The following is a 27,694-nucleotide window of genomic DNA, read 5'->3' as shown; positions in this document are numbered from 1 at the left end:
CAAGTCCATTACATTAACAGATGCTCCGTGTCAATCAGCACCCTCACGAACAGGCTGCTAATTTCCACTGTGCACATTGGTTGTGACCTTTTCCTGTTGCCCTCTTTCCAGGAAAATGTGATGGTAAATACCTTGCTGTTGTCTTTGTGATCACCTGCGTAAAGTCTCCAGCTGTCACCTAACGCTGGCCCCACTGTCTCATCCTCCACAATTGACAGCTGCCGCAAAGTGGATTTTGCCTTGCCTCTGTTACCGACGGGGTCCCTTGTCCTTTGCTATGGCAAACTTTTGCGAAATGGGTCACGCGCCCACATGGGAACAGGACTGGCCGTGGGTAGGACAGATGTTCGGTACTTGGTGCTCAAGGCTATGGCTACACATCGTCTCTCTGGTGGCCTCACAACACTAGGTGTCCTGGGTCAGGCGAGCCATCTCTGTAAGGCATCTACGTGCTCCTCCTCGACCTTAATGGTACCGGTCCTGCCTGCCTGGGCTGTCCTTCGTGCCAATGCTACCTTCATCTCATCTGCCCCGCTGTCTGCCAATTCATTCGACCTCGTCAACACCAGTATGATTCTAGGTTGGTGCAGGATGAGCTGCTGGAGGGCCGCCAAACTCCAGCTGTGAATTAGTTGGGCCATAATTTCATCCTGCTGGTTGATGCCAGTGCACCTGATCAGGAGCTTCCAGATACATGCATTGCACACAACGATGTATTCTTTTTCTGCTGCATGCCCTGCACCTGTTCTCTAGTAGCTATTTTCCTCCCTTCTGACCTTTTTCCTTTTCCTTAAAATCCAGTCAGTACTCAGCTCACACAGGCTTTCCTGTTATTTTTCTTTCTTGTCCTTTAAACACCAAGTCTCAGACCTGAGCCTCTGCCCCTGGTGGGCCTCTCACGGACCTCCTCTGGCTTGCAATATGCAGACAGCGTTAGGATGCCTCATAGCATTACCCCAGCTCTACACTCACGTGTGGGTAAGGCCCGGTTTCAACAGATCTCTCTCTCTCTCTCTCTCTCTCCAGACTCACAGGAACTTTGCGGCACACATGGTGTGGTGTGCATTTTCAGCCCGTTGGTGGTGCTCTGGCAGCAGCTTCAATCGCGCTGGAGTGCTGCGATCTTCGATCTCTCCGGTGACCGACCGGCATGCACTCGCAAATAACAATATCCGTGGGGCCTGCTGAGCCAGCGTGGCAATAGAGGCGTCAACTCCGCTGCTGGGCTCAACTGTCAGGATTGGTGCAACGGCGCCTGCATTGCGTGTCCGGAACTACAACTCCCATGATGCCTAGTAGAGAGGAAGTACTTGAGGGGAAGACACGCATCGGCCGATGTGCGTAATTCTGGTTTCTGTCTTTATTTAATTTTTCATGCTGCCGGATGGTGAGCTGAGGTTTGCCTTGGAGGTTTCCTGCCTTTTTCGTTTTTCGTGGCTGTGGGAAGTGAGTCCTTGTTCTATTTTGCAGAGGATCTACCGAGAGGTGAGCGCTTTGGTCTCCAAAGGAGTTTGGCGACGGTCCAGTGGGGTTGTTCACCTGTCTTCGCTCCCAAAGCAGAATGCGGTAGTTTAATGCTACGCATTGCCATATTTGGTGGGAGTTTGCATTCTTGACATTTATTAGCGGAGCATTGTGGTGAAATAACTACATGCTGCCGTTTGCTATATACTTTTGTGATTTACCATCAGGTGAAAGAGCAGAGCATTGTGGTGAATTAACTACATGCTGCCATTGTCTACATACTTTTGTGATTTACCTTCATGTGAAAGAGCGGAGCATTGTGGTGAATTAACGACATGTTGCCATTTTCTATATACTTTTGGGATTTACCTTCATGTGAAAGAGCGGAGCACAGTCAAGTCAAGTCAAGTCAAAAGATTTATATAGCGCGCTACATACCCGGAGGGTCTCAAGGCGCTTGAAGAAGGGTGGGGAGTTACTTGTCGAATATCCAAGTTTTAAGTTGCTTTCTGAATGCTAGATGGTTCTGAGTGAGACGAAGGTGAGTGGGGAGTGAGTTCCAGGTTTTAGCTGCGAGGTAGGAGAAGGATCTACCTCCCATGGTGGTTTTATTGATGCGAGGTACGGTAGCAAGGGCTTGGTTGGAGGATCGTAGCTGGCGGGAGGGGGTGTAGAAGGAAAGTCGTGTGTTGAGGCATTCGGGTCCAAGTTGGTAAAGTGCTTCGTGTGCGTGGGTTAGGAGTCGGAAAGTAATCCTCTTATTGACGGGGAGCCAGTGAAGGTTTTTCAGGTGACTAGAGATGTGGTCTTTACGCGGGATGTCTAGTATGAGTCTGGCTGATGCGCTCTGGATGCGTTGGAGTTTTTTCTGGAGTTTTGCGGTGATACTGGCGTATAGGGTGTTTCCGTAGTCCAGGCGGCTAGTAACCAATGCATGGGTGACCGTTTTTCTGGTTTCGGTGGGGATCCAGCGAAATGTTTTTTTGAGCATGCGAAGAATGTTGAAGCAAGATGATGAAACGGCGTTGACTTGTTCTGTTCATAGAGAGTGAGGAGTCCAGGATGACGCCCAGGTTCCGTGCGTGGTCCGTCGGGATGGGTGCTTTTCCAAGGGCCTCTGGCCACCAAGAGTCATCCCAGGCGGAGGGGGAGGTACCTAATATAAGGACTTCTGTTTTGTCTGAGTTAAGTTTCAGACGGCTGTGCTTCATCCACTCAGCTACTTCTTTCATTCCTTCATGTAGGTTGGTTTTGGCGGTGTTAGGGTCTTTGGTGAGTGATAGGATCAGTTGAGTGTCATCCGCGTAGGAGATGATGTTGAGGTTGTGTTGGCGTGCGATGGTCGCGAGGGGGCTCATGTATACGTTGAAGAGGGTGGGACTGAGTGAGGACCCTTGCGGTACGCCGCAGATGACTTCAGTGGCCTCTGAGTTGAATGGTGGGAGGCGGACTCTCTGGGTTCTTCCGGTGAGGAACGAGGTGATCCATTCCAGTGCTTTTCCTTGGATTCCGATGTTTCTGAGGCGCTGTAGAAGGGTGCTATGGCAGACTGTGTCGAAGGCTGCGGAGAGGTCGAGGAGGATGAGGGCGACTGTGTCTCCATTGTCCAGAAGAGTTCGAATGTCGTCTGTTGCTGCGATGAGGGCGGTCTCCGTGCTGTGTTTGGCTCGGAAGCCGGACTGTGAGGAGTCGAGGGATTTGTTGGTTTCGAGGAAGGCGGCGAGCTGGTTGTTGACGGCTTTCTCGATGACTTTGGCCGGGAATGGAAGGAGCGAGATGGGGCGGTAGTTTTTGAGTTCGGTGGTGTCCGCTGTGGGTTTTTTCAGAAGGGCGCTAAGTTCTGCGTGTTTCCAGCTTTCTGGGAAGGTGGCGGAGTTGAGATAGCAGTTGATGACGTCTCGGAGGTGTGGTGCTATGATGGAGTCTGCTTTGTTGAAGATGTGGTGAGGGCAGGGGTCTGTGGGGGATCCTGAGTGGATGGAGTTCATCAGGCGGATGGTGTCCTCAGTGGAGATTGGGTTCCAGTCATTAAGGATGTTCAAGGGGGGTGAAGGTCCTGCAGAAGGTTGGGTGGGTTGGTCTCCGGGTCGGTTGTCGAAGCTGTTGTGGATGTCTGCGATTTTGTTGTGGAAGAATGAAGCTAGGGAGTCGCAGAGGGCTTGAGAGGGGTTGATGTCGTTGGAGTTGGCTGATGGGTTGGTAAATTCTTTGACGATGTGGAATAATTCCTTGCTGTTGTGGGCGTTGTTGTCTAGTCGGTCTTTGAATGCGGCTTTCTTGGCAGATCGGATTAGTTGGTGGTGTATGTGGGTGGCGTTTTTGAAGGCGTCCCTGGTGTTGGTGTTTGGGTCTTTTTTCCAGGCCTTCTCGAGGGAGCGACAGAGTTTCTTCGATTTCTTAAGATCATCGTTGAACCAGGAGGCGTTTTTGCTGCCTAGTTTGATTTGACGTTTTTTCAGCGGTGCTAGGATGTCGGCGCTGTTGGATAGCCATTGGGTGAGGTTAATGGCTGCTTGGTCGGGGTTTGAGGAGTGGGCAGGGGGGTTTTGAAGAAGCGATGAGGAGATCTGGTCGATGGTGATTTTGTTCCAGTTTCTTCGCAGAGTAGGTTGAGGATGGTTGTGAGTTGTGGTCTTATTGTAGATAAAGTGTACGCAGCTGTGGTCCGTCCAATGGAGAGTAGTGGTGTGACTGAAGGAGACATGTTTGCTGGAGGTGAAGATAGGGTCGAGTGTGTGACCTGCGATGTGGGTGGGCGTAGTGACAAGTTGTTTGAGTCCGAGGTTGGCGAGATTGTCCAGCAGGGTAGTGGTGTTGCTGTCATTGCTCTTTTCCAGGTGAAAGTTGAGGTCTCCCAGCAGAATGTATTCCTCGGAGGGGAGGGCGTGTGGGGTGATAAAGTCAGTGATAACATCACTGAATTGTGCACGGGGTCCTGGAGGTCGGTAGAGGAGTGTGCCTCTGAGTGTGGTCTTGGGGTCGGTGTGGATCTGGAAGTGAAGGTGTTCGGCGCTGGTAAGGTTGACGTCTGAGCTGGTTGAGATGCGGATGGAGTTCTTATGGACGATAGCGATGCCTCCTCCTGTTTGGTCGGTGCGGTCCTTACAGATGATCTTGTATCCTTCCGGGATGGCAATGGTGATGTCTGGGGCTGATGAGGCGTTCATCCATGTTTCTGTTAGGAAGGCGACGTCGGGAGAAATGGTGTCTAGTAGGTTCCAGAGGTCGATGGCGTGTCTGTGGACTGAGCGGGTGTTGAGCAGGATGCATTTTAGGTGGTTGGAGTCAGATATCTGTTGTGTGATCGTGGATGAGGAGTTTTTCTTGGTGCAGTCGAACTTGCAGGAGTAGCATGTGAAGGGTCCATGGGTGTGTCAAGGAGCGGCTTGGGCGCAGTTGTCTTCTAAATCCCCCATTCACAAACTTTTCTTAAAGAGCGGAATGTGGTGGTAAGACAACCACGCATTACCGTATCTTTGGATTATTCTGTTTTTTAATTACTTTTGGGTTATGAACTGAAAATTCCAGGAAAGGAAGGGACTTGAAACTTTCCTATATTACTTTCTAGAAGTCCTTTTGGGTTCTCTCCTATATACATTGTACATCTCACAGACCACTGAGCCTTGCTGAGGCCTGGTCGCCCCCTCGCTCCTCCTGCCTGCTGTACCTGCCGCTGCGACCTCGCTGATTCCTTGCCTCGTGCAGGCGACCCAGCCGCCGCTGAGCCGCCCGCCCGATTGGACCCGACTTTCCCGCCGCTGCCTCCCTCAGGCCCTGCCCCCCGCCAGCCGATTGGACCCCCGCTCCCGCCACCCAGCGGACCCTCCATCCTGGTTCCCTTCTTATGACGCCCACTCCCACGCGCAGCGTTGACGTGCAGCGGGCGCGCCGATTGTGCGCCGAAGGCGTGCCAAAGGCAAACCCATCTGCGCCCGTCCGCGCCTGGACCACGCCCAGCGCCAGGACCCCTGGTCCCCACCGCCGATGCAAGACCACACGACGGATCTATGCCGCCGCCACCCTCAACGCACTCAATGGCGGGCATAACCCTGCCTGCTACCGAGCCACCCCGAGACGCACCCACGGACCCTTCGCCTGCCAAGCCTGCCGTTTCTCCTGCTACCGAACCTGCACGGCCCCCGCCAAGCCCAGCACCAGCAGGGATGTATGACGTTACAACGCATACTTTTACCACGCATACCTTTACAACACATTTTTTACAACGCAAATACCATTACAACGCATTATTTTACAACAAATACTATTACAACGCAATATAGTGTTTTTAATGAAAAACTACCATTACAACGATTTCCTTTAAAACGCATACCATTACAACGCAAATATATCTTTTTTTTTTTTTTGTTAAAAAAAACCTGCCACGGGATGCAGGGAAATTAGGGGTTTTGGGTGGGGAAGTGTATTAAAATGTTGTAAAAAACTGAACGTAATGTTACGAAATACTAAGGTTTTTTTTAAAAATGAATACTCGAGTATTAAAATTAATACTCGAGTATTAAAATTAATACTAATAATATTAAAAAATGACATACTTTACCAAGTCGACGATTTACTAAAATTAATATATTAGAAAAGTATTTTACAAATATAGCCATATATTTTCGTAAACACAAACATTTTACATACACAGAGTCGCCATTTTAAAATATGTAGTTTCAATATTTGTCCTTCAACTGTGGAGTGGTGTGGCACACTGGTTAGAGGCGGCAGACCCGGAAGCAGAGAACGGCCCGGGACCAGGGTTCAATTCCCGACGCGGCAGGGTCGTGGACCAGGGACAACGTACTCGATAATTCTCGCCTCGGTGCCTACTATAACCAGAGATCACACTCGGCAACTCTGGGCATTAAGCTTTCCTCATCTCTACAACGGCCCCCCACAGACACCGGGGATGCCTGGTTTCACCTTGGAGATACCCAGAAAGGGCCCATCTCACAGGGAAAGCCAGGACGGGTTCCCCAGCAGTCTTCCGCGCCCGGATACTCTGGTAGTAATTGAGCGCGCTACAAAACAGCATATTATACATTACATTACAACTCTTTCCATGAAATCATACCACAATAATACTTCCAAAATGGATGCCAAAACGGAACGAAAAAGACTAAACAACACTTTTTCACACGAGAAATTAAATTATTACTTTCCACATTAATTAAAAGATTATTTAAATACATTACCAACGGTGTATTTTTTACAAAAAACGATGACCTTGACTAAAACTTATAAATACAAGCAAGACGCCATTTTTTAATCAGTTGATTATCAACTCCCAGAGTGACCAGACGTCAAAAGCTGACCCTCTGACCCCTTCAACGTGATAACAGCCTTAGCCTACTTTGAAGCATTTTTCGCAGAAATATAAGTAAGTTTGTGAAACGAATAAAAGAAATGTTAGCTTAAAGCTTTTTAAACTCTGAAAATAATTATAACTTTCTTATTTATTTAAAATAAAACAGTATTAAGCTTTTAGATATGAAATACCTACATATATCACTAAAAATGCCAACAGCAATTTAACCCGAGTAATATGTAAACGAAATAATTTGAACAGTTAAATTAAATTTGAAACAAAATTTTAATGTAATTTTCGTTTAAAGTCACTAAATTTTTTTTTTTTTAAGAAAAACTCCTACAAAGTGTGTCGATAAAAACACCTTTGCAAAATAAAGCATTTTGTTAAAAGGCCCACACTCCTGTACAACATTTATTTACAGGTACTTTTAAACTTTTTTTGAAAAATCATTTATTATTATTTTACACATCAAAACATTTAATAATGCATACCTTTTAATTCCTATTTTTCCACAGAAAAAGAGGACGATTAGACAAAAAAAATTCTATATTGAAATACAAACGTCTCGTTAAAAACAGGGTAAATATTTTTTTCATTAAATAAATATATAAATAATAAGTGAAAGTGAGGGATAGTAAAGGCAATCAATCACTGTTCTAACTCCATCATTATGCAGCAGTAGGAAAAGTGTGAGATGATGTACAAATATCAAATATTATTCCAACACCAAGAAGGTGCAGCTGAAGGGAAAGGGTGGGATGGGGCAGAGATATCAATTACTAGTCCAACTCCAGGAAGGTGCAGCAGAAGAAAAAGTGATGGATATTATAGGTGTTGCAATTACTAATCGTAATCCAGTAAGGTGAGGCAGTAGGGAAAGGGTGAGATATTTTCAGAACAGTAAATTAAATGTAACTAAAACAGATTAATGTTGTCACTTTTCACTGCATCGCAAACATTGAAATCAATAATGACATTACATATTTTAAAAAAAATTTAAGATACTCAAAGTGATCTTCTGCAGCCCTCTGACCAAAAGAAAAACCCGAAAGAGCAGACAACAAAGAAAGCCATCTAAAATCCAGAAACACGTCCAGGATCCAGACAAAGAAGTATACATCAACATTAAAAGGTAATTGAAAGTAAGGTTGACCCCAAATAGCATACCTAACTAGTCTGCAAGACAAATAGCAAAATTTCAAATTTTTATCAATCTAATGTGTCGAAAAAATTTCTAATTTTGTAGGACACAGTAAAAGTAAAAGTTACTATTCTAACTCAATAAATGTGCAGTAAATGTATGGATGTTAATTACTATTGTAACCCCATTAGATGCATTAGTAGGGTAAATGCTGGATACTTCAGGGGTGTCACTTACTATTCTAACTCCAGGAAGGTGCATCAGTAGGATAAGTGCTGGATAGTGTAGGGGTGCAACTTACTATTCTCACTCCATGAAGGTACAGCAGTTGGGTAAGTGCAGGATAGTGTAGGGATATCAATTACTATTCTAACTCCTGGAAGGTGTGGCAGTAGGGAAAGTATGGAAAGGGGCGACCATTCGGTCCCCCCGAACGTATGGTCGGGTGCCCCGATCCTCCCAGGAAGCCATTTTGGGCGGGAGGCGTGTCACGGCTGGTATGCCCGAAGCGGCGTAGCCGGGGCGCGCCTTTTCCCGCCCAAGAGGGGTTGTCCTAGACACCTACACCGTCGGCCACGCCCTGTAGGCGGTCGGAGGAGGGTCCACGCCCTCCCAAAGATGAATAAATGGAGCAACAATCCAAGGAAGCATCCTCTTGTTCCTGTGCTTGGAAGCTGCACCTCTTCGTTGCACGTGAGCCCGAGACGGAACAAGAGCCAATTTTGAGAACTTGTAATTTTGTGTTTCTTCTTTCAGCAATTTCGGAGCTTTGATCCAGGACCTCGAGTCGAATATCCGTGAACGATGCCTGGCAAGAAGGTCGGAAAGAAGGTTGGGACTGAACAGATGCTTCGTATGCTGGTAAAGGACATGGCGAACATGAAGAAGCAGATGGCGGCAATGAATGGTACGGGTAGACCGAAAAAAGTAATCGGACCAGCATTGCCGGGAATAGTCCCTACCGGGAGAGGTAAAAGGGCCAGGAATAGGGCGGCAGGAGGGGAGGCTCCGGTTCCCGAATCACCTCCAGCGAGCCCGGTCAGTCCGGTCGAGGCCCCAGTTCCGGTCCCGAACGCGGGACAACCGATCCCTGTAGTGGTCACACCTGTTAACGAGGAGGATATGCCTCCTGAGCTGGCTGCCCAGTTGGCGGCATAGTTGGGCAGGGACAACGAGGGGGCCACGGCTGAGGAGGCCAGGTCGATAATGAAGCAGTTGCGGCAATCGAAAGATGCTGCGAAGGCACCTTGTTCTCTTGTTTCCCCGCAGGCTCCCATGGAACAACCAGTATCGAGCGTTGGAACAGCAGCGACAACAGTCCCAGCTACTTGTTCGGGTAAGCAGCCATTGCCAATGGCGGGGGAGGGATCGTTACCCTCAAGGAGGGAAAAGGTGGTTCAACATATCCCGATGGATGTAAAAGAAAGGATTTGGGCAGATAAATATGTGAACATGTTTTCATTGTTGACCGATCACTATGAGATAGAGCATGTTAGAAATTAGAAGGAGTTGTTGCATCCAAGTGTATGGCGTGCAAAGATGGCGGGTTTCAGAGTAGATGAAACAATCTCTAATTGGGCCAGGGCGTTTGGAATGTTCACTGCAATTATGGGGGAACGTAGGCCTGAATTATTGTCGGAATTAGCTTGTTACCAGACACGTATTATGGAATTCTATGAATCGTACGAAGGCAATCAATGGTTTGGTTATGATAACAAATTTGGTAAGGCCAAGGAGCACGACCCATCCCTGACGTGGGATTGTTTCGACTCCATTTCCTGGCAGAAACTGGTTGTGTCAAACACGGCGAAGTCGCCTTCTTTGGGCGGGAACGGGGCTGAGCCTTCCCGCCATTCTTTGGGGGCGCCCTTTCGGGCGGGCGCAAGTAGTGATCAGAACACAAAGAGTAATGGGAACTCAGGTAGAAAAGGGGTCTGTTGGAGCTTTAAAAGGGGCAAATGCACTAGGCCACATGGGACATGCAAGTTCAGGCATGAGTGTGCAGGGTGCGGACAGTCCTCACACCCCGAGAGTTCGTGCAGAGCCAAGACTGGTGATACGGGAGGTAGAGGAGGCGCCAAACAGGTCTAAGATCGACCGAGGGGCACCGTTACCTACTCCCGTTGATATCATGGCAATGATCCCTTGGCTGAACGAATACCCTGATCATGTCTCCGCCGGGGTGTTGCGAGACGGTTTCTCATATGGTTTCCGCATCCCGGCGGGGGATTTTCGGGGGGAAGCACAATGTAAGAACCAACTATCGGTTCAACAAAATACTGAGGTGGTACAGGCAAAGATTGCAAAGGAAATGGCCCGAGGTCGGGTTGCGGGACCATATGGCAAGCCGCCAGTTGTCAACTTTGTTTGTTCACCGTTGGGAGTAGTCCCCAAGAAGGACCCAGGTGAGTTTAGGTTAATCCACAACTTGTCCGCTCCTAGGGGTCTTTCGGTGAACGATGCGATTGACCCGGGAGTTTGTTCGGTGCGGTACGCATCCTTTGATTAGGCCGTCGCCATTTTGAATCGCCTAGGGCCCGGAACGCTGATGGCTAAATCAGATATCGAGTCAGCGTTCCGGTTGCTCCCGGTACACCCAGAGGATCAGCGTTTCTTAGGTTTTGTGTTTCAAGGACGCTACTACATGGATAAATGTATGCCAATGGGTTGCTCCATCTCTTGTGCGTATTTTGAGAAGTTCAGTACTTTTTTGCAATGGGCTTTCACCAGAGCCACGGGTTTTACACTGGTCATGCATTACCTTGATGATTTTCTGTTCCTGGGGGCAGCCGGGGACACGGAATGTGCCCAGGCCTTGAGTGAATTCTGTAATCTCATGAAAGAATTTGGCGTGCCACTGACACCAGGCAAGACGGTAGGCCCATCTACTACACTCGAGTTTCTGGGAATTGAGCTCGATTCTGTGGAGGGGTGTTTCCGCTTGCCCAAAGAGAAGGTAATGAAATTTAAGGCCTCGCTCGAAATGTGCCTCAGCGAGAGAAAAGTAACTCTCCATCAGTTGCAACAAGCTGTGGGTCAGCTTAACTTTGCCCTTAGAGTGATACCGATGGCTCGCCCCTTTTCCCGCTCTATCGCCCAAGCTATGGTTGGCCTCAAGGAAGGGCACCACCGCACAAGACTGTCAGCAGAGGTTCGCCAGGATATGCGCATATGGCTGGCATTTCTGGCGGATTTCAACGGTCGTGTCGTGTGGAACAAACCACCAGTTTCCTCCGAAGAGCTGGGGTTGTGGACCGACTCGGCAGGGAGTGTAGGTTTTGGCGCCATATTTTGTAATCAATGGTCGGCACAAACCTGGCCGGTGTGGTGGCACGATGATGGGCTCACAGGTAACATTGGGTTTCTTGAGCTGTTCCCCATTCTGGTGGCCTTAAAAACATGGCCAGAGGGGTTTCGTGATCGCTCTGTGGTGTTCTGGTCTGATAATATGACTGTTGTGGAATGTATCAATAATCAGGCAGCACGCTGCAAATGGATTTTGAGATTGCTGAAGGAAATTGTCCTATTATGTATGAGACTAAACGTCCACTTTAGGGCAAGACACGTGCCGGGTGTACTGAACCAGGCAGCTGATGCACTCTCGCGTTCCCATATGCAGGCCTTCCGGGGTTTTCTGCCCTCAGCGGACTTGGTGGCGGCACCATTTCCCGAAGCTCTCTGGTCTCTCAGTGCCCCGGATTACAAAACCTCGTGGGAGAGAGCCTAGCACCCAGGACAAGGAAGGCTTATGAAGGGGCGTTCCATTCCTATTGGTCATTTTTGGGTTCAGCTAGGGGGGAGCAGTGGGGGCAGGAGGAGTATGTCCTGAAATTCCTGGTATCATTACATCAGGCTGGCAGATCAGTGGCGACAGCCAATAGGCACCGGGCCGCCATTTCCTTCATGGCGCGGGCACATGGAATCCAGGACCCCACAGCGTCCTTTCTCGCACAGAAGGCACTGCGTGGGTGGCAACGCCTTGAGGGTCGTAGAGTGGATGAGAGGCACCCGATAGGTCTAGCAAGGTTGTCCCTGTTAATGTCCGTACTCCCTGCGACATGTGCATCTCCATCAGAGACGGTGCTGTTCCGGGCCGCTTTTGCATTAGCATTCCATGGGGCTAAGCGAACTGGTAGCAAGGAACAAGCAGGATACGGGGGGAGGTCTGTGTCGAGAACACGTTAAAATTAAGGGGGAGACAATGGTAGTCTCAATAGCCAGGTCCAAGACCGATCAGGGAGCGATCGGGGACAGTGTGGTAGTCCAGCGGATTCCGGGATCTCCCATGTGCCCGGTAAAATGCGTGGAGGAGTATTTAGCGCACAGGGCGGCATCATGGGGGGGAAGCTTGCTGAGGCACACCGACGCCACCCCACTGACTAGGTTTCAGTTTCAGCGGGTGTTAACAATGACAATCGCGGCAGCGGGCTTGAACCCGAGCGATTTTGGGACCCATTCCTTCCGGATAGGGGCTGCTATAGAGGCTACAGCCAGGGGTCTGAGTGTTGAAAAGGTGAAACAGTTGGGGCGTTGGTCCTCGAACTGTTATAAAAGGTATGTGCGGTTGCACATGTTGTGAAGCTTATGTCATGTACTCACGCTTCTTGTTTTCTGTTTGGTTTACAGTTTCGCGAGCAGGCTTTGCGGGGCGGACTGTGCAGTTGATCCGACACCTGGGGACCAGCGGTCAAAGATCACCGGCTGAGGAAAGAGTGGTGTGGGTCGTTGGCCACTCATACGTGAGGCGCGCCGCAGGCGTATTCAAAGCAGGTGACATGATTCACGTGGCTGGGGAATACGGGTACAGGGTGACCTTCCACGGAAGGGGCGGGCTCTGTATTGACCAGTTTCAAAGTTTTATTGAGGGACTGTTAGGGCGGACGAGGTCACCGCCATCTGTAATCATAGTGCATCTTGGGGGCAATGATTTCGTGACCATTGGTCGACGAGTACTTCTCGAGTCAATTTTGTCCGCTGTAAGTTGGTTGGCAAGAAGGGTTCCGGGGTGCACAATTGCATGGTCACACATGATTCCTCGGAAGGTGTGGCGGGGGGCCCTCTCTGTGTCAGCTTTGAACCAGTCGGTAAAGAAGGTTAATAACAAAATGAGTAGGTTGTTTTGTACAGGTAAATTGCATTGCATTCCACACGGATGTATCCGGGGGGACCATATGTATTTGGAGGATGGGGTCCATTTGTCCCGGGAGGGTAATGTCTTACTCATAGGAGACTTCATAGCCTGGTTAAAGAGTTTATGTAGCCATGACCTTTAGTAGGAGTTTTTTGTGGGGGGTCCGGATAGCCGGTCAACTATCCGGCCTGTGGCGGTAAGGTCATGATCGGTGAGCAGTAATTGGAAGATCCCTATAGGTGGGGCGCCACCCATTATGGATGGGAGCGCACGGGGGGAGGCGGCCATTGGCCCCTCACACGGGGAGGCGGTACCCTTCTAAGGATGGGACCGCCAAAAGGGAAGGCGGTCAAGGCCCCTCCCTGGGGAGGAGGGGCTACGGGCCCCTCCTTGGAATTTCCCGGGGCCAGGACATCCGTGACAGCGGATGTGGTAAGCAGTGTGGGGTGGGTCTACGCTACCTTCTAGACACCTCACACGAGTCCTCGGACGACCACCAAGATGGCGTCGAGTAAATATGGGGCCCCCGTTAAGACAAGGGAAATTGGAAGTTGGCACAGAGGTACAGTCCTCTGTGCGCCCGCCCCTCACAAGTAAGGGGGGGGAGTTCTGGTATTAGGGATCTGACACCGGTTACGACCTTGCCGTTGGCCCGTAATGTTAGGATGTACAATTTGAAGTTTGAGAAATGCATTTACAGGATGTTTTAGAATCGGCTAGGAGAACCTTTGTATTAGAGATATGTTAAGGTTAGCCAATAAACATCGTAATGTATAAATGAAATTGTACATGATATGAAACTGTTATTTTAATGTTTTCATTTTGTTTCATATTTTAATAAATATGGCCGGGAGGGTAACTCCCTCCCGCCTTCCAAAAGTTCAAGAACTGTTTCCGTCTTCCCATTCTTGGGGATTGTGTTGGGAGGGGGTGACGGGTATCCCGGCCATATGGAAAGGGGCGACCACTCGGTCCCCCCGAACGTATGGTCGGGTGCCCCGATCCTCCCGGGAAGCCATTTTGGGTGGGAGGCGTGTCACGGCTGGTATGCCCGAAGCGGCGTAGCCGGGGCGCGCCTTTTCCCGCCCAAGAGGGGTTGTCCTAGACACCTACACCGTCGGCCACGCCCTGTAGGCGGTCGGAGGAGGGTCCACGCCCTCCCAAAGAAGAATAAAAGGAGCAACAATCCAAGGAAGCATCCTCCTGTTCCTGTGCTTGGAAGCTGCACCTCTTCGTTGCACGTGAGCCCGAGACGGAACAAGAGCCAATTTTGACCCACCCACCAGCCCCTGATGACAGCGTTTTTAGTACAATAATGTCGATTAATGAAGTATTATCTCTTTTCAGGTTGTGTTTAATAAAGTTTGGAATTTTTTGATGTGACAATAAAATGGTTGCTCTGTTTGCATGCACTTAGGGGTGGTATCGCAACTGAGTTGAATGAGGGTATTGCTTGAATAAAAGTTATAAGTCGAAATGCCCAGCATAACTGTTTATTTCATCCTCATTAGGTTAAAAAATGTCGTATTTATTTTTGGTCGGGCGGTAATGTCATGATCGGTGAGCAGTAATTGGAAGATCCCTAGAGGTGGGGCGCCACCCATTATGGATGGGAGCGCCCGGGGGGAGGCGGCCATTGGCCCCTCACACGGGGAAGCGGTACCCTTCTAAGGATGGGACCGCCAAAAGGGAAGGCGGTCAAGGCCCCTCCCTGGGGAGGAGGGGCTACGGGCCCCTCCTTGGAATTTCCCGGGGCCAGGACATCCGCGACGGCGGATGTGGTAAGCAGTGTGGGGTGGGAGGGGGGTCTACGCTACCTTCTAGACACCTCACACAAGTCCTCGGACGACCACCAAGATGGCGTCGAGTAAATATGGGGCCCCCGTTAAGACAAGGGAAATTGGAGGTTGGCACAGAGGTACAGTCCTCTGTGCGCCCGCCCCTCACAAGTAAGGGGGGGAGTTCTGGTATTAGGGATCTGACACCGGTTACGACCTTGCCGTTGGCCCGTAATGTTAGGATGTACAATTTGAAGTTTGAGAAATGCATTTACAGGATGTTTTAGAATCGGCTAGGAGAACCTTTGTATTAGAGATATGTTAAGGTTAGCCAATAAACATCGTAATGTATAAATGAAATTGTACATGATATGAAACTGTTATTTTAATGTTTTCATTTTGTTTCATATTTTAATAAATACGGCCGGGAGGGTAACTCCCTCCCGCCTTCCAAAAGTTCAAGAACTGTTTCCGTCTTCCCATTCTTGGGGATTGTGTTGGGAGGGGGTGACGGGTATCCCGGCCATATAGGATAGTGTAAGGGTATCTATTACTATTCTAACTCAAATAACATGCTGCAGTAGGGAAAGTGTAGGATAGTGTAGGGGCATCAATTACTATTCCAACTCCAGAAAGTTGCATTAGTAAGGTAAGTGCTGGACAGTGTAAAGGTGTCACTTACTATTCAAACTCCAAGATGGTTTGTCAGTAGGGTAAGTGCTGGATATTGTAGGGGAGTAACTTACTGTTCTAAATCCAGAAATGTGCTTCAGTAGATTAAATGCTGAATAGTGTAAATGTATTGTATCTGAAACTTACATTGATTTTCATTTCTTTTGTTTCAGAATATTTGCTAACTCTTGTAAAATCTCACAACCAAAACAGGAAACCTCAAAAAGAACAAATTAAAAAAAAATACCAGATTTGAAAAAACCAAACCACACCATCACTAGGGTAAGTGCTGGATAGTATATGAATGTCACCTACTGTTCTTAATCTGGGAAGGTGCATTAGGAGAGTAAGTGCTAGATAGTGTAGGGGTGTCACTTAGTATTCCAAAACCAGGAAGATGCATCTGTAGGGTAAGTGCTGGAGAGTATAGGGGTATCAGTTACTATTGTAACTCCAGGAAGGTGTAGCAGTAGGGAAAGTTTAGGATAGTGTAGAGATTTCAATTAGTATTCTAACTCCAAGAAGGTACTGCAATAGGAAAAGTGTAGGATAGTGTAGAGACATCAATTAGTATTCTAAATCCAATATTGTACTGCCATAAAGAAAGTGTGGTATAGTGTGGAGGTATCAATTACTATTCTTACTCCAAGTAGATACTGCTGTGAGAAAAGTCTGAAAAAGTTTGAGGGGTTTTAAATTACCATTCTAACTCCAGAATGGTGCTGCAGTAGTGAAAATGTAGGTTATTTTAAAAGTGACAATTACTATACTAACTCCAAGGAAAAGGCTGCAGTGTGTAAAGTGTGAGTGACTGTATAATTTGCAAAAAAAACACAATATGATTTTTCTTTCCATTTCAAAATGTCGTTGAAAAAAGAATGCTCATTTTCCTTTGTTTTTTTATCAAGAATTTCAAAATTATCCAGTTCTAAACGCAAACGAAAGAGAAAAACAAGAAGATCAGCAAACGAAAACAAGCAAGATAAAATAATTTTCAAAAACAGCAATCAAAGAAAACCAAAGAACAGCACGAACAAAAGGTATTTGAAAAATACACACCTTATTTTTAAACATAGCAACAAGCAAGTATTCTGAAATACCCATTGGTACATCTAAACATACTTAACACAAAAGATAAAATACAGTTATAGATACATTTTGTATTATAAAAACTAAAGAGCATCTGTAATATAAGTTTAGATTACTTAATGGGTATCCATAACTATTCTTATACCAGGAAGATGTTGCAGTAAGTAATGTGTAGAATATTTTTGAAGCATAAATTACTATCCTAACTCCAAGAAGATGCTGCAGTAAAGTTAGTACTGGATAGTGTAGGTGTGTCACTTGCTATTGTAACTCAATGATGGTGCATCAGTAGGGTAAGTTCTAGATATTGTAGGGATCTCACTTACTATTCTAACTTCAAGAATGTGCTACCATATGGAAAATGTAGGAGAGTGTAAGGGTATGAATTTCTATTCTAACTCAAAGAAGGTGCAGCAGTAATGAAAATGCAGGATAGTATAGGGGTATCAATTACTATTCTAACTCCAAGAAGGTGCTGCAGTAGGGAAAGTGCAGGATAGTGTAGGGGTATCAATTACTATTCTAACTCCAAGAAGGTGCTGCAGTAGGGAAAGTGCAGGATAGTGTAGGGGTATCAATTACTATTCTAACTCCAAGAAGGTGCAGCAGTAGAGAAAGTGCTGGATAGTGTAGAGGTATCAATTACTATTCTAACTCCAGGAAGGTGCAGCAGTAGAGAAAGTGCTGGATAGTGTAGGGATATCAATTACTATTCTAACTCCAGGAAAGTGCTGCAGTAGGGAAAGTGCTGGATAGTTTAGGGGTATCAATTATTATTCTAACTCCAGGAAAGTGCTGCAGTAGGGAAAGTGCTGGATAGTGTAGGGGTATCAATTACTATTCTAACTCCAGGAAAGTGCTGCAGTAGGGACAGTGCAGGATAGTGTAGGGGTATCAATCATTATTCTAACTCCAGGAGAGTGCAGCAGTAGGGAAAGTGCTGGATAGTGTAGGGGTATCAATTACTATTCTAACTCCAGGAAGGTGCAGCAGTAGAGAAAGTGCTGGATAGTGTAGGGATATCAATTACTATTCTAACTCCAAGAAGGTGCAGCAGTAGGGAAAGTGCTGGATAGGGTAGGGGTATCAATTACTATTCTAACTCCAGGAAAGTGCTGCAGTAGGGAAAGTGCTGGAGAGTGTAGGGGTATCAATTACTATTCTAACTCCAGGAAAGTGCTGCAGTAGGGAAAGTGCTGGATAGTGTAGGGGTATCAATGGCTATTCTAACTCCAAGAAGGTGCAGCAGTAGGGAAAGTGCTGGATAATGTAGGGGTATCAATTACTATTCTAACTCCAGGAAAGTGCTGCAGTAGGGAAAGTGCAGGATAGTGTAGGGGTATCAATTACTATTCTAACTCCAATAAGGTGCAGCAGTAGGGAAATTGCTGGATAGTGTAGGGTTATCAATTAATATTCTAACTCCAGGAAAATGCTGCAGTAGGGAAAGTGCTGGATAGTGTAGGGGTATCAATTACTATTCTAACTCCAGGAAAGTGCAGCAGTAGGGAAAGTGCTGGATAGTGTAGGGGTATCAATTACTATTCTAACTCCAGGAAAGTGCTGCGGTAGGGAAAGTGCAGGATAGTGTAGGGGTATCAATCACTATTCTTTTTTTTTGTGTTCAAAATGATTTTATTGAAATATTTAGTAAACAGAAGAAATAGACAAATACAATACAAAAAGAATAAATCTTACATGCGTACATAGGTAAAAAAAACGTAAGCATAAAATGCGATAAGCCAAAAATGAATAGAAAGGAGGGGAAAGGAGGGGAGGGACGGGTGATGTGCATATCCTAGAATCATAAAATAAAACAATATAGAGTCACAATCTGATTGAAAACAAAAAGGACGGTAAATGAGGGGAAATTAATCATCAAAATACATAAGAGAATATTAAATCATATCAGTGCATAACATAGGAGTCAATAGGGGACCAAAAAGACTGGAAGGACTGCGAATTGTGAACAACTCCTTTAAGAGACAGCTGAGCACCTCTTCTTGTAAAGATAATCCATGAACACCAAGCATGAACTGAAAGAGAAGAAGCATCTTTCCAACAAAAAGTAATGGATTTTAAAGCAGCTGTGATTAAAAATTAAATAATTTTGCTTCTGACTCATTAAGAGGATGGGAAAGGGCAACAGATTTACATATTAACATAGCATAAGAAATATCCTCCTTTAAAGGCAAAATTTTTAAGATGACATTCCAAACTTCTAACCAAAATTTCATAATAATTGGGCAGTCAAATAACATATGACGAAGTGTCCCAGAACTTGAAGTGCAATGCCAACAAACATCAGATGGTAACAGTTTCGCATGGTATAATCGACATGGGGTCCATAAGGCATTCAATAAAATATAAGCATTAGTTTGATAAAGAGACACCAGAAGCCAACCAGAGATACTGTTAAGCCATATGGAGGACCATATGTCATCTGATAGGGAGAGAGAAAGTTCATTATTCCAAAAAGATGATATTGCACCAACATTCGAGCCCTGGGAGGATTCCAAAAAGATGATATTGCACCAACATTCGAGCCCTGGGAGGAATCAATCACTATTCAAACTCCAGGAAAGTGCAGCAGTAGGAAAAGCGCTGGATAGTGTAGGGGTATCAATTACTATTCTAACGCCAAGAAGGTGCAGCAGTAGGGAAAGTGCTGGATAGTGTAGGGGTATCAATTACTATTTGAACTCCAGGAAAGTGCTGCAGTAGGGAAAGTGCTGGATAGTGTAGGGGTATCAATTACTATTCTAACTCTAGGAAAGTGCTGCAGTAGGGAAAGTGCAGGATAGTGTAGGGGTATCAATTACTATTCTAACTCCCGGAAAGTGCTGCAGTAGGGAAAGTGCAGGATAGTGTAGGGGTATCAATCACTATTCTAACTCCAGGAAAGTGCAGCAGCAGGGAAAGTGCTGGATAGTGTAGGGGTATCAATTACTATTCTAAATCCAGGAAAGTGCTGCAGTAGAGAAAGTGCAGGATAGTGTAGAGGTATCAATTACTATTCTAAATCCAGGAAAGTGCTGCAGTAGGGAAAGTGCAGGATAGTGTAGGGGTATCAATCACTATTCTAACTCCAGGAAAGTGCAGCAGCAGGGAAAGTGCTGGATGGTGTAGGGGTATCAATTACTATTCTAACTCCAGGAAAGTCCAGCAGTAGGGAAAGTGCTGGATAGTGTAGGGGTATCAATTACTATTCTAAATCCAGGAAAGTGCTGCAGTAGGGAAAGTGCAGGATAGTGTAGGGGTGTTAATCACTATTCTAACTCCAGGAAAGTGCAGCAGTAGGAAAAGTGCTGGATAGTGTAGGGGTATCAATTACTATTCTAACTCCAAGAAGGCGCAGCAGTAGGGAAAGTGCTGAACAGTGTAGGGGTATCAATTACTATTCTAACTCCAGGAAAGTGCTGCAGTAGGGAAAGTGCAGGATAGTGTAGGGGTATCAATCACTATTCTAACTCCAAGAAGGTACAGCAGTAGGGAAAGTGCTGGATAGTGTAGGGGTATCAATTACTATTCTAACTCCAGGAAGGTGCAACAGTAGGGAAAGTGTAGGATAGTGTAGGGGAATCATTTACTTTTCTAACTCCAGAAAGGTGCTACAGTAGGGAAAGTGTTGGATAGTGTAGGGGAATCAATTAGTAATCTAACTGCAGGGAGGTGCAGCATTAGAGAAAGTGTTAGTTTCTTTTTATAAACTTAAAGTAACCACAAGCACAAACTTAATAAAAAAAATTCCTTACATATAATGTCTACTCAACCCACAGCAAAGTACATCAAATCCCGAAAAGGAAACAGACTTTTAAATCATGCGGGTTACATATATTGTAAGGAAAGGATAAGTTTCCCTAGAAATCATTGGAGGTGCGTGCAATACTTCTCAACCCGTTGCAGCAGCAGAGCAGTTACGGTTGATGATATCATTATAAAAACAACTGACCATAACCACTCTGCCTCTGCAATGGAGGTTGATGTCAGAGAAACTGTAAATGAAATGAAGGAACTTGCAAGCACCTCCAATGATTCTACAGGATCCATTTTACGAGAGGTTGCTCAGCATGTCCCTAGTCATGTAGCTAGTAATATGCCTACCATACATAATTTGAGAAGAATTATTCAACGTCAAAAGCAGGCAAGTAATACACAAACAAATACACCTCATACCTTTTCAGACATAGTTATTCCTCACAAACTCACTATTTCTTTTGCTGATGAACCTTTCCTTCTGCATGATAATGAAAACCCTCAAAAACGGATATTAATTTTTAGTAAACCCCGCAACCTTGTTAAACTTGAAACTAGTGAAATTTGGATGATGATTGGGACGTTTAAAAGTACACCCCATCCATTCACCCAAATTTATACTATACATGCAAAAATTTACAATAATGTGATCCCCCTAGTATATAGTTTGCTGCCTGATAAGACTTCTACAACCTACACTGAACTTTTATCAGTTATAAAATCAACAACAAACCAAAGCCCTAGGAAAATTATTATTGATTTCGAATTGAGCATGATCAATGTGATCACCAAAACGTACACGGATACCCAAATTCAGGGGTGTTTTTTCCATTTTTCCCAGGCATTCTGGCGTAAGTTACAAAAAACACCCCTGGTTACAGAATACTCCTCAGACAGCAAACTACAGGTAGAGTTAAAAAAACTAACTGCACTTTGTTTTGCCCCTCCCGAAAGTGTAGACGAGTACTACACTGCCATTACAGAGTCTGATTATTACATAGCATGCGGGTTACATATATTGTAAGGAAAGGATAAGTTTCCCTAGAAATCATTGGAGGTGCGTGCAATACTTCTCAACCCGTTGCAGCAGCAGAGCAGTTACGGTTGATGATATCATTATAAAAACAACTGACCATAACCACTCTGCCTCTGCAATGGAGGTTGATGTCAGAGAAACTGTAAATGAAATGAAGGAACTTGCAAGCACCTCCAATGATTCTACAGGATCCATTTTACGAGAGGTTGCTCAGCATGTCCCTAGTCATGTAGCTAGTAATATGCCTACCATACATAATTTGAGAAGAATTATTCAACGTCAAAAGCAGGCAAGTAATACACAAACAAATACACCTCATACCTTTTCAGACATAGTTATTCCTCACAAACTCAATATTTCTTTTGCTGATGAACCTTTCCTTCTGCATGATAATGAAAACCCTCAAAAACGTATATTAATTTTTAGTAAACCCCGCAACCTTGTTAAACTTGAAACTAGTGAAATTTGGATGATGATTGGGACGTTTAAAAGTACACCCCATCCATTCACCCAAATTTATACTATACATGCAAAAATTTACAATAATGTGATCCCCCTAGTATATAGTTTGCTGCCTGATAAGACTTCTACAACCTACACTGAACTTTTATCAGTTATAAAATCAACAACAAACCAAAGCCCTAGGAAAATTATTATTGATTTCGAATTGAGCATGATCAATGTGATCACCAAAACGTACACGGATACCCAAATTCAGGGGTGTTTTTTCCATTTTTCCCAGGCATTCTGGCGTAAGTTACAAAAAACACCCCTGGTTACAGAATACTCCTCAGACAGCAAACTACAGGTAGAGTTAAAAAAACTAACTGCACTTTGTTTTGCCCCTCCCGAAAGTGTAGACGAGTACTACACTGCCATTACAGAGTCTGATTATTACATAGCAAATGAGGAAAAATTGGCACCCATTCTAAATTATATGGAAGACACATGGATTGGACACCTAAGCAGATTGGGTCGCAGGAGGAAGCCACGTTTCCATGTGGAGTGGTGGAACTGTTATTCGAGTTGCTTACAGGGAGAGGCAAAAACAAATAATGCCATTAAGGGATGGCATAACTCCTTCAACCATACAATTGGTAAACCCCACCCTAATTTCTACTCTTTTTTGGAAACTTTGAACAAGGAGCAAAGTTTTCAGGAAATGAGAATTTCCCAAACTCGTACAGGTAGTCTAAACCCACGAATAACCCAAAAAACAAAGGAAATGTCCGAGAGACTATTGGCACTTTTACAACAGTTTACGTTGTGTGTGGCTCTGGATTACCTGGAAAATCTAGCTAACATTCTTAGTTTTTATTATCTTTTACACATTACTTTCCTGCTTTGCTCAAAATTTATATCCTCTCTAAATTTAATTGGCTATTGCATTTTTCTAAATTTATAAATTAAAAAAAATGAAGTCGGGTCTCCTTACCTTTAGTTGTCTTCTTTTTTCTTTTTTCTTCTTTTTGCAACTTTAAAAAACCTTTAGTTGCTAATCAATCCAAAAATCCAAGTATTCCAAGTTGTTTCTTCTTTCCCTTTTTATAGAAAAATAATCCACTCTTCTTCTTTAAATTTTGCAAAATTTTGATTTATAAAGAAATGCATTTTTGAAAAATTTTAAAAATCTTTTGTTCTTCTCTTTTCTTTAAATTGTGGAAAAGAAAGCTTCTTCAAATGAGTAAGCATGTCTTTCAAAAATATTTTCTTTACTGAAAATGTGTTGAACAAAAATAATTTATTTCCAGATGCAAAAAAGTGATCCATCATTTTTCAGATTGGATTTTTTTTAATTCACCCATCTCCTTTTGCATATTCTAGAAGCCCACAACATGATTTAGAATCGAAAAAATGTTGGAAAAAAATAGAGAGATCCTTTTTTTTTTTGTTTACCAATAAATCACATTCCATTTGCATTTTCCGGCAAATTTTTTCAAAAATATCCAAATTTTTACAAAAAGTGAGAAAAAATCCATCTCAATTTGGAAGAAATATTAATAAAAAAACACAATACCTTATACACCTTCCTTCACTCCACGACATTACTATTTTGTCAAAAATATATTTATAAAACGGAATGAACCACCTTTTGTTGGTTTAATTTATGCCCAAAAATCCACATACCATTTTGATTGTCCAATTGTAAACATTTTTTTTTTCAAAAAGCACTCCATGTGTAAACAAAAATGTTCTTCTATCTTCAATTTTTCATTTGGCGAAGTACAAAGTTATAACAGTACTATAATTTAAATCATCTTTAAATTCCTACTCTGTACATTACGACTCATTTTGAACATTTCACTCTGAACTCTGCTTATACATTTAAACTATTTCTTCTCTATATAAACTTGTTTTTAACTTTCTCATCAAAAAACAAAAAGGATAACTCTCCAAAATATTTCCAACAAAATACCAACTCTTTTTTTGGTAAACCATAAGTCAAAAAAACCTAAAAATCCCCTTCAAACCACGTGATCTGTCAGAATTTTTTTCAACAAGACAACAATTCCCCAAAAAATTATCCGTACCCAAGAAACTTTAGAAAAAAACTGTTTACTTTCATCGAAGTTTTTTTCTACAATTATCTAACCTCTTTTTTCTCTTTCTTAAGTGAAGCAAAAACAATCGATAAATTTAAAAATGCATTTTTTTACATTTCTTCCGTACCGATAAAAAAAGTGAAAAACATAAACATCTTAGGTCATTTTTTTAAATAAAGACAACTTTTTCAAAACAGGATAAACATTTCTATTTTTTTTTCCCAGACCCGACATAGGCATACTCTAGCTATACGATCGGCGACATGCTTTTTTGCGTACATTACATCATATATCAACCTCTCCTTATCCTTTCCTTACAATATATCTATACCTTTTTAAATGAACTACTTAAAATAAAGTTTAAAATGTTTCCTACCTGGACGCAGATCAGCTTCCAGCTGCTTCCACCTTGGATACTCTTCAAAATGGCCGCTTACGCTCACGTTTACGTCATTACGTAATTGGATGCTGCTACGATAAAAAAGGGACTATTTTATTTATTAATATTTAATACATTGTTTTTGAATTATTTCATAATGTTTCCCTTATATTAAAAATATATAAAGATATGTAATAAATTCATAATAATACAAGCAATTTTTCAATGTGTTTAAAATAAAAAATAAAAATTTTGAAACTTTGAAGAAGGAGCAAAGTTTTCAGGAAATGAGAATTTCCCAAACTCGTACAGGTAGTCTAAACCCACGAATAACCCAAAAAACAAAGGAAATGTCCGAGAGACTATTGGCACTTTTACAACAGTTTACGTTGTGTGTGGCTCTAGATTACCTGGAAAATCTAGCTAACATTCTTAGTTTTTAATTATCTTTTACACATTACTTTCCTGCTTTGTTCAAAATGTATATCCTCTCTAAATTTAATTGGCAATTGCAGTTTTTCTAAATTTATAAATTTAAAAAAATGAAGTCGGGTCTCCTTACCTTTAGTTGTCTTCTTTTTTCTTTTTTCTTCTTTTTGCAACTTTAAAAAACCTTTAGTTACTAATCAATCCAAAAATCCAAGTATTCCAAGTTGTTTCTTCTTTCCCTTTTTATAAAAAAAGAATCCACTCTTCTTCTTTAAATTTTGCAAAATTTTGATTTATAAAGAAATGCATTTTTGAAAAATTGTAAAAATCCTCTGTTCTTCTCGTTTCTTTAAATTGTGGAAAAGAAAGCTTCTTCAAATGAGTAAGCATGTCTTTTAGAAATATTTTCTTTACTGGGGGCGCTAGAGGGCGCACTGCGGGATGGCTGGCTAGTGCGTCAGCTCCGCCGGACGGGCGCGATCCTAGCGGCCTTTGACCCTTTGAAACCCCCGCTACTGCCCTGGAAAAGCTAACATCGGACATCGGAATGGATGACCGACCTACTCCTGGCACCCCTATGTCCCTCTAGGAATCACGGACGGACATAACGGCAAAAGTTGCAACGGCACCGGCGAAGATCCAAAATGGCCGCGCCCGATGACCGGAGCAAGTGAGGAGGAATACGGGTCTGGAAGAGATGCGGACGTCTTCCCCTCTGAGTGCAGGCAGTCTGGAGGTACTACGAACTGTGCGAGGCGGTGAGGTGACCATGGACCGCTGCTGAGAGGGAGAACACTGCGAATCGGGATGAGTTCCAGCGGCCACAAGATGGCGGCGGCGCTGGAACGCAAGTGATCTATCGGCGGTGGCTGCCCGTGCACCGGCTGAAACGAGCGTTGAGTGCAGCGATTTTACATCAGCGAGGCAGACAGTGGGGGCAAGCGTTCTGGAGAGCACTGTCAGCGACGCTCGACATAACGCCACAACAGTGAACACTGGCTTGCGACCCCCAGCGCAATACGACTGTAACGCTGAGCGGCCACGATGACAGGTGCGATGCAGCCGACACAAGATGCGATGAGCGCCTGAACCGAGAGACAAGCTGGTGAGCACGGATACCCAGGTCGGTGCTCCTTGCTATCTGTATGCCAAGCAGTTAACACCAAGGCGGGCATCGAGCACTCTTTAAGGACTACATGGGAGCATTATGAGGCATATGTGCAACATGGGGGGCCCCTGGTGAAAGAGACCGATTAACCAACCAGACTCCTTACAGGCATCACACAGGCCCGCCAATACCGGCATACACATAAACCAGCGGATGAGTACAAGTGCCTCACAGTGGAGAGCCAAAACACCGGCGCGTTGCACCACACTTACTACAGATACTCCAACGGCCATAAGCCTGAAGGCATCCGGGCACAGCCCGCCTTTGCAACCCAGAGGCATGGGGAAGCCAGAAAAACAGCAGACGAAGCTCCCTTTTGAAACCAGGAAACAGGTCAAAAATAATGCTACCACATCAGAAGTGGAGGGTGAGCGGGAGATGGCAGAGGGGTCGGGAATGGAGTCGGTGCTACGTGCAATCCAATAAAGTCTGCAGGAGATGAATGGCAAATTGGACAACGTAATGCTGAGAGTAGACAACATGGCGGCGAAGATAGAAAAACATGACGAGCGGATTGTCGAAGTGGAACAGCGGATTTCCAAGGTGGAGGATGACTGTCGATCCACAACGAAAGTCTGCGGCGGCCTGGAAAAAACGGTGGAGAGCCTACGTGCCAAAGTGGAGGACCAGGAAGCCAGGTCTCGGCGCAACAACATACGCATTTCGGGCCTGCCGGAGACCACCAACACAGGCAAAATGGAAACCTACATCGAAACCTTGCTGAGGGAGATCTTTGGCGCTGAAAAACTCTCACGGGTGTTCCTGGTGGAACGTGCGCACCGCTCCCTGGCGCCAGTATCAAAACCCGGGGCTGCCCCACGCATGATCATTACCCGCGTCCTCAACTACAGGGATAGAGACACGATCCTCCGGCTTGCCAGGGAAATGAGCAAAATTGCATATCAAGGCAGCACCCTGGAATTTTATCCTGATCACACCATGGCGGTGCAACTAGCGCGAAAAGAATTTGCCCCAGTTAAAAAGAAACTGCGCGAGCTCGGGCTGGAGTATGCCATGCTTTACCCGGCAAAACTCAAAATCACTAATGCAGGAAAACCAGTTATCCTACCGACAGTGCAAGCGGCAAAGGACTATCTCAAGAAACTGGGGAAGCGGCGGAAGGCTCAAGATCGAGATGAACCGACGAGTGATGTAGACTGAACAGACATTGAAATGAAAATTCCTGCCTACTCTACGGGCCAGCGGAACAGAACCGGCCTGATGTCACGTAGTCATGGTGAAAAAACTGCTGAAGGGTACAAAGATTGCGCTTGGAATGGACTACTACAGGGTGGTGAGATCGAGAACGTAGTGTGCACACTGATATTAATACTGATCTCCCACTGGAGGGTATCTGACGCAGTGAGTAACCAGGGGGCATGTCGTAGGCAAGGGATGCAAGACGGCCCTCATGGCCGGGGGAGGGGGTTGAAGCCTCATGACGGACATCTCTATTATACTTGTTGGGCCGGAATGTCGGGGGCGCCTGCATCTGGGCTACACAGACACGGTAAAGGCCCCTAAAACTATTGACTACCTGGGCACTGCAACTGAATTGGGCGAATACAAGAAGGGATAGTGCATTGCTGAGCTGTATGACTGCGCTGCTGTGCACTTAGATGGAGATGTATGAATGTCATAGCTCGACAGTTTCAGGTTGGCGGCGGGGGGAAGGGAAAAGGATTACTATCGCAATGTTTTGACAACAGCACATGCGTCTGTCCACGTCCACTATGTGGATGGAGATGTGTGAACCTGGCGACACCCCCAGGTGGGTGCGCCCCAAAACAAGTT

This window comes from Lissotriton vulgaris, chromosome 4_1 (genome assembly GCF_964263255.1).
Source record: "Lissotriton vulgaris chromosome 4_1, aLisVul1.2, whole genome shotgun sequence".
Taxonomy (NCBI): domain Eukaryota; kingdom Metazoa; phylum Chordata; class Amphibia; order Caudata; family Salamandridae; genus Lissotriton; species Lissotriton vulgaris.
The sequence above is the reverse complement of the archived record's forward strand: the minus strand, read 5'-3'. Positions refer to the sequence as shown.